The sequence below is a fragment of the Triticum urartu genome, chromosome 7, assembly GCF_003073215.2.
Source record: "Triticum urartu cultivar G1812 chromosome 7, Tu2.1, whole genome shotgun sequence".
In the NCBI taxonomy this organism is placed as follows: Eukaryota; Viridiplantae; Streptophyta; class Magnoliopsida; order Poales; family Poaceae; genus Triticum; species Triticum urartu.
Genome location: NC_053028.1, coordinates 399,890,135 through 399,898,771, shown reverse-complemented (window position 1 = coordinate 399,898,771; position 8,637 = coordinate 399,890,135).

The window sequence follows — 8,637 nt, the reverse complement described above, 5'->3', positions numbered from 1 at the left end:
CAATTCTTTGACATTCATAACAAGATAGGACAAACTTACGGGCATCCTTGAAGAGAGTAGGCCAATAAAAACCGGATTGCAATACCTTATGTGCAATTCTATCTCCCGCGTGGTGTCCTCCATAAGATTCGGAGTGGCACTTGTGTAGGATCTGTTCCTGTTCATGCTCAGGTACAAACGTCTAATAACACCATCTACTCCTTCTTTATAAAGATGTGGGTCATCCCAAAAGTAATGTCTCAAATCATAGAAGAACTTTTTCTTTTGTTGGTATGTGAAGCTAGGTGGTATAAATTTAGCAACTATGTAATTAGCATAATCAGCATGCCAAGGAGTACTACGAGAAGTACTTATGACATTTAATTGTTCATCAGGAAAGCTATCATGAATAGGTAGTGGGTCATCAAGAACATTCTCTAACCTAGATAAGTTGTCTGCAACGGGGTTCTCGGCTCCTTTTCTATCAACAATATGCAAATCAAATTCTTGTAACAAGAGAACCCATCTAATAAGTCTAGGTTTAGCATATTTCTTCTCCATAAGATATTTAATAGTAGCATGATCAGTGTGGATAGTTACTTTAGAATCAACAATATAAGGTCTGAACTTATCACAGGCAAATACAACTACTAAAAGTTCTTTTTCAGTAGTAGCATAATTTCTTTGAGCATTGTCTAGAGTCTTACTAGCATAATGGATAACATTTAATTTCTTATCAACTCTTTGCCCTAGAACAGCACCTACAGCATAATCGCTAGCATCACACATAATTTCAAAGGGTAAATTCCAATCAGGTGGCTGAACAATAGGTGCAGAGACTAATGCTTTCTTATGTATTTCAAATGCTTCTACACAATCATCATCAAAGACAAATGGTATATCTTTTTGTAATAAATTAGTCAGAGGCCGAGAAATTTTTTAGAAGTCCTTAATGAACCTCCTATAAAATCCGGCGTGACCAAGGAAACTTCTTATAACTTTGATGTCCTTGGGACATGGCATCTTTTCAATAGCATCAACCTTGGCTTTATCAACTTCAATACCTCTTTCAGAAACTTTATGCCCCAAGACAATACCCTCATTAACCATTAAGTGGCACTTTTCCCAATTCAAGACAAGATTAGTTTCTTCACATCTCTATAAAACTCGATCAAGATTGCTCAAGCAATCATCAAAAGAAGATCCATAGACGGAAAAGTCGTCCATGAAAACCTCACAAATCTTTTCACAAAAGTCAGAGAATATAGCCATCATGCATCTTTGAAAGGTAGCAGGTGCATTACATAAACCAAAAGGCATACGTCTATAAGCAAAAGTACCAAAAGGGCATGTAAAAGTAGTCTTTGATTGATCTTTAGCTGACACAGGTATTTGAGAGAAACCAGAATAACCATCTAGAAAGCAGTAATGTGTATGTTTGCATAATCTTTCTAGCATTTGATCGATAAAAGGTAAGGGGTAATGATCTTTCTTAGTAGCCTTATTTAATTTGCGGAAATCAATTACCATCCTATAACCTGTAATAATTCTTTGTGGAATCAATTCATCTTTACCTTTAGGAATAACAGTAATACCTCCCTTCTTAGGGACACAATGAACAGGACTTACCCATTGACTATCAGCAATGGGATAAATTATACCCGCCTCCAGAAGCTTTAGTATTTCTTTTCTTACCACTTCTTTCATTTTAGGGTTCAGACGTCGTTGAGGATCATGAACTGGTTTGGCATCTGCTTCCAAATTTATTTTATGTTGACATAGAGTGGGACTAATGCCCTTAAGATCATCAAGAGTATACACAATAGCAGCACGGTGCTTCTTCAGACTTTTCAATAATCTTTCTTCTTCATGCTCTGAAAGGTTAGCACTAATAATAACAGGATATATCTTCTTTTCATCAAGATAAGCATATTTAAGATTATCAGGCAACGGTTTAAGCTCAAACACGGGATCACCCTTAGGTGGAGGAGGATCCCCTAGGATTTCAACAGGAAAATTGTGTTTCAGCATAAGTTCCTGTTTAAAGAATACTTCATCTATTTCCCTTCTTTCATTCATAAACATATCATTCTCATGGTCTAGCAAATATTGTTCTAAAGGATCACTAGGAGGTACAGCAATAGAAGCAAGACCAATAATTTCATCCTTACTAGGCAATTCTTCTTCACGGTGTTGTTTACTAAATTTAGAGAAATTAAATTCATGAGTCATATCATCCAAGCCAATAGTAACAACATTCTTTTCGCAGTCTATCCTAGCATTAATAGTGTTTAAGAAGGGTCTACCAAATATAATGGGACGAAAGCTATCTTGCGGGGAACTAAGAACAAGAAAATCAGCATGATATTTAGTTTTCCCACACAAGACTTCAACATCTCTAACAATTCCCATTACTGAAATACTATCTCTATTAGCAAGTTTAATTGTGACATCAATATCTTCTAACTCAGCAGGTGCAATTTCATGCTTGATTTCTTTATACAAGTCATAAGGTATAACACTAGCACTAGCACCCATATCACATAAGCCATGATAAAAATGATCTCCTATTTTAACAGAAATAACATGCACACCTACCACAGGTCTATGTCTACCTTTAGCACAAGGTTTAGCAATTCTAGCAATTTCACCGCAGAACTGAGTAACATGCCCATCAATATTATTAGACAGGAGCTCTTTAACAATAGCAATATTAGGTTCAACTTTAACTTGCTCAGGAGGTGTAAATGTTTTAATATTGCTTTTACGAACCATAGTTGAAGCTTTAGCATGATCCTTTATTCTAATAGGGAAAGGTGGTTTCTCAACATAAGAAGTAGGAACAATAGGATCATTATAAGTGATAGTATTTTCTTCAACTTTAATAGGTGCAGCTACTTTTACTTCTATAGGAGGATGATATTTAAACCACTTCTCCTTAGGGAGATCAACATAAGTAGCAAAAGATTCATAGAAAGAAGCTACTATCTCAGAATCAAGTCCATATTTAGTGCTAAACTTACGGAAAATATCGGTATCCATAAAAGATTTAACACAATCAAACTTAGGTGTCATACCTGACTCCTTACCATTGTCGAGGTCCCAATCTTCAGAGTTGCGTTTAATTCTATCCAATAAATTCCATTTAAATCCAATAGTCTTCATCATAAAAGAGCCAGCACAAGAAGTATCAAGCATGGTGCGATTGTTATCAGAAAGCCGAGCATAATTTTTTTTGAAGAATTGTTTCTCTTGGAAGCTCATGGTTGGGGCATGAATATAACATTGATTTAAGCCTCCCCCAAGCTTGAGCAATGCTTTCTCCTTCGCGAGGCCAGAAATTATATATATAATTGCGAACATGATGAACAAGATGCATAGGGTAATACTTTTGATGAAATTCCAATTTCAATCTTCTATAGTTCCATGATCTCGTATAATCACATAGCCTATACCATGTCAATGCGTCTCCCTTCAAAGATAAAGGGAAGACCTTCTTCTTAGCAACATCATCGGGTATACCTGCAAGCTTAAATAATCCACAAACTTCATCCACATATATTAGGTGTTCATCAGGATGCATTGTTCCATCTCCTGTAAAAGGATTAGCTAGCAGTTTTTCTATCATAACTGAAGCATACTCATAAGGAATTTCATTTTCAATAGGTTCAGTAGGTTGAGGAGCATCTGTTTGCTCTACTGGTCAGGGTGAAGATACCCCGAACAAGCCCCTCAGAGGATTACTTTCCATAGTAACAAGTGACAGTAAATTTCAGCACACTATATAAATTTTTCCTTACCAAATTCCACCTACCAAAGGCGCTTCACTCCCCGGCAACGGCGCCAGAAAAGAGTCTTGATGAGCCACAAGTATAGGGGATCTATTGTAGTCCTTTCGATAAGTAAGAGTGTCAAACCCAACGAGGAGCAGAAGGAAATGATAAACGTTTTTCAGCCAGCTATTCTCTGCAAGTACTGAAATAAGTGGTAACGGATAGTTTTGTGATAAGATAATTTGTAACGAGCAACAAGTAACAAAAGTAAATAAAGTGCAGCAAGGTGGCCCAATACTTTTTGTAGCAAAGGACAAGCCTGGACAAACTCTTATATAAGGAAAAGCGCTCCCAAGGACACATGGGAATATCGTCAAGCTAGTTTTCATCACGTTCATATGATTCGCGTTCAGTACTTTGATAATTTGACATGTGGGTGTACCGGTGCTTGGGTGCTGTTCTTACTTGAACAAGCATCCCACTTATGATTAACCTCTATTGCAAGCATCCGCGACTACAACAGAAGTATTAAGGTAAACCTAACCATAGCATGAAACATATGGATCCAAATCAGCCCCTTACGAAGCAACGCATAAACTAGGGTTTAAGCTTCTGTCACTCTAGAAACCCATCATCTACTTATTATTTCCCAATGCCTTCCTCTAGGCCCAAATAATGGTGAAGTGTTATGTAGTCGACGTTCACATAACACCACTAGAGGCTAGACAACATGCATCTCATCAAAATATCGAACGAATACCAAATTCACATGACTACTAATAGCAAGACTTCTCCCTTGTCCTCAGGAACAAACGTAACTACTCAAAAAGCATAAACATGTTCATAATCAGAGGGGTATTAATATGCATATAGGATCTGAACATATGATCTTCCACCAATTAAACCAACTAGCATCAACTACAAGATGTAATTAACACTACTAGCAACCTACTAGCACCAATCTCGGACTTGAAGACAAGAATTAGATACAAGAGATGAACTAGGGTTTTGAGATGAGATGGTGCTGATGAAGATGTTGATGGAGATTGCCCTCTCCCGATGACAGAAGCGTTGGTGATGATGATGGCGATGATTTCCCCCTCTGGGAGGGAAGTTTCCCCGGCAGAACAGCTTTGTCGGAGCTCTAGATTGGATCTACCAAGGTTCCGCCTCGTGGCGGCGGAGTTTTGTCCCGAAAGGTTGCTTCTTTTTTTTCTCGACGAAAGACTTCATATAGGAGAAGATGGTCATGGAGAGCCACCAGGGGGCCCACGAGGTAGGGGGCGCGCCCTAGGGGGGCGCCCCCACCCTCGTGAGCAGGGTGTGGGCTCCCTGGTCTTCATCTTTGGCGAGGATTTTTCATTATTTATTATAAGGTGTTCCATGGAGTTTTAGGACTTTTGGAGTTGTGCAGAATAGGTCTCTAATATTTGCTCCTTTTCCAGCCCAGAATTCCAGCTGCCGGCATTCTCCCTCCTTATGTAAACCTTGTAAAATAAGAGAGAATAGCCATAAGTATGGTGACATAATGTGAAATAACAACCCATAATGCAATAAATATCGATATAAAAGCATGATGCAAAATGGACGTATCAACTCTAGGTTAATAGGTTAGTCCCAAAAATCATATAAAATAGCATATAAAACATCCATGGTTGATAATATAATAGCATGTAACAATCAAAAATTATAGATACGTTGGAGACGTATCAGTGGTACAACCTGGTGGGACAGAACTGGTGGTGCAACTTCTTCATCTTTCTCCTCGTGAGCCATGGGCTCTTCAAACTTCTTCTCTTCATGTTCTGGCTGTGAAATCAAAGAACTAGGAGTAGGGTTAACCTCCATTGGGGAAGGTGCGCCAGATGAGAGACCGTAGGGGTAGTACCTTGGGCAACAATTTGCTCCCCCTCAACCTTTTCTCCCTCCTTAGTGGGTCCAGAGGGTTCAGCTTGAATATCCTTCACCGGTGACGTGACTTGCTTTTCCATTTCAATTTCTTCGTCAATCCTTTGTTTGGGAGCATTTTGCTTGGGTGCAACATTTGCTTCATCGGGATTGAAAAGATATATGTCCACAACATCAGCTTCTTATTCGACTGAGGTAGGAACTGCCACGACCTCAACTTGTTGCTCGGTTGCTTCCTTGTGATGAGGGGATGGTGGAATCTACTACAGTGGGACATTTGTATTGACAGGTGCATCAAACGTTGCAAATTTGATACGGCCTTAATTTCTTTCAGCTTACTTGCTGAAAGTGCATTATATCGACTAGAGGGGGGGTGAATAGGCGATTTTTATGAATTCATCACTGAGGAAATTCTAAGTGAGGAATTTCCTAAGCAACAAACTACAAGCAGCGGAATAAGTACTCAGGTGCATGCATAACAAAGCAGTAGCATAGCCATCATTATGAAATGAAACATACACGGAGCACAGGTAGCATGAAAACAGGATAAGCGGGCTGAAGATAAGATGAGTGAAGAATTAGGATTGAGGAAATGGATAAAGTCTTCAGTCAAAGTCTTCAAACAGTAACGATAAAGTTTATCAACACATGAATGAGGAAATGAAAGGGTTGAGTAAATAGAACCAGTATCTCGGTGAAGACAATGATTTGGTAGACCAGTTCCAACTGCTGTGACAGTTAAATATCTTGTTAGAGCGGCTAGGTATTTAATCCTGAGGACACACAATCCTCACCGTATTCTCCTTGAGCTAAAGTCACACAGACCTCGCATAATCACTCGTGGCAAGTCTTCATGTGACTTCCAAACCTTCATAGACTCGGTCACTCGGCGATCCACAATTCCTCTTGGATGCTCTAGACCATGACGCCTAACCGTCTGGAAGATGCACAATCTTCAAAGGAAACAAGCGTCAGTTCCACGCAAGAACAATCTCTTAAGTGACGCTTGATCACTTTGGGTTGTAGGTGTTTGGGTTTTGGGTTTTTCCTCACTTGATGATTTTCGTTCAAAGTCCTCGGAGGATGGGATGCTCTCAATGACAAGTGTCTGTTTCTCTCGGAGTAGCTGAGGGAGTCCTGGACTAAGGGGTCCTCGGGCATCCGGCCTGTTATCTATGGGCCGGACTGATGGGCTGTGAAGACATGAAGGCGGGAGACTGCACCGTGTCTGGATTGGACTCTACTTGGCGTGGAAGGCAAGCTTGGCGACCGAAGATTCCTTCTTATGTAACCGACTCCATGTAAACCCTAGATCCCCTTGGTGTCTATATAAACCGAAGGGGATAGTCCGGAAAGGACACCACATATACTCATTACCATACCCACATAGGCTAGACTTCTAGGGTTTAGCCATTACGATCTCGTGGTAAATCCACTCTTGTAACACTCATATTCATCAATATCAATCAAGCAGGACGTAGGGTTTTACCTCCATAGAGAGGGCCCGAACCTGGGTAAACATTGTGTCCCCCGTCTCCTATTACCATCGATCCTAGACGCATAGTTCGGGACCCCCTACCCGAGATCCGCCGGTTTTGACACCGACATTGGTGCTTTCATTGAGAGTTCCACTGTGCTGTCGACAGAAGGCTCGATGGCCCCTTTGATCATCAGTGACGACATTATCCAGGGAGAAACCTTCCTCCCCGGACAGATCTTCGTATTCGGCGGTTTCTTACTACGGGCCAACTCTTTTGGCCATCTGGAGTAGATCGAAAGCTACGCCCCTGGCCATCAGGTCAGATTCGGAAGCTTGAATTATGTCGCGGACATCTAGGGAGATTTGATCTTCGAAGGATTCGAGACCACGCCAACCGCTCCCCATTGCCTCGATGAACATGGCCTAAACCTGTCATCGGGCCGCATCCAGGAGATAGCTCCTGTAGAAGCTCTGGCCTTAAATTCGGAGCAGGTCAAGTCGCCCGAAGATGGGATGCTCGACCCCATCACGGGGGCTACCGATTCAACGGCGCTGGAGCCGCACGCAGATCCCACTTCATACGGTATCCACATCAACAGAACCTCGGACTCGCCTCCGACGCCGAACTCCAAACCCTGCGAGCCCACGTATACCGATCTTGATCGGTTATCGATCTTCAAGTTCAGCGCCGCAGATGTCTTCCAATACTCGCCCATGGGTGACATGCTAAACTCGCTAAAAACCCTATCCCTGGCAAACGACCCGTCGCCAAACTATGCTCGGTTCAAACTTTCGGCAGACGATGGAGAATTTTGTTTCCCACCCGCCACCCACTTCGTAGCCACTTTTGAAAACCCAACCAACAAACCCGACCCCCGCCCCGAAGACATCGACGGTGTGGATGACGATGAGGGGCAAGGCCAGAGCTTACTACCTGCTCGACACAGGATGACCATTTCCTGGTATGATGTGTGTATGATAAACACACCTCACGGCGCTCCCGACGACGACAAGGAGGATCCGATCGAGAATAAGCCGCTTGGCACACAGCCCAGACACCGGCGCCCTAGATCACATCGCCCAAGAGAAAACACTGCTAGCACCAGAGAAGACGATACCTCGGACAACAAGGGCTTTGTGGAGATAGAATCCGATCAGGAGGAACAGAAAGGCGGGCAAGATAGCTCTGATGAACAGACCACATACGGGGACTCGAAGGACATCAATTATCTCCCACCCTCCGAGGAAGAGGAGATCCTCGGCAACGAGGATTCTACCATGCCCAAGGAAACTCTCGAGCAGGAGCGCTTCAAACGCCGGCTTATAGCCACTGCAAGGAGCCTACGAAGGAAGCAGCTGCAGCTTCAAGCAAGCCAAGACTTGCTCAGTGATAGATGGACCGAGGTCTTGGCCGCCGAAGAATATGGCCTTAGCAGCCCAAACAAAAGCCACCCCAAGAGCAGGTGGCTCCCTCAACACGATGGCAGGGCGATGGAG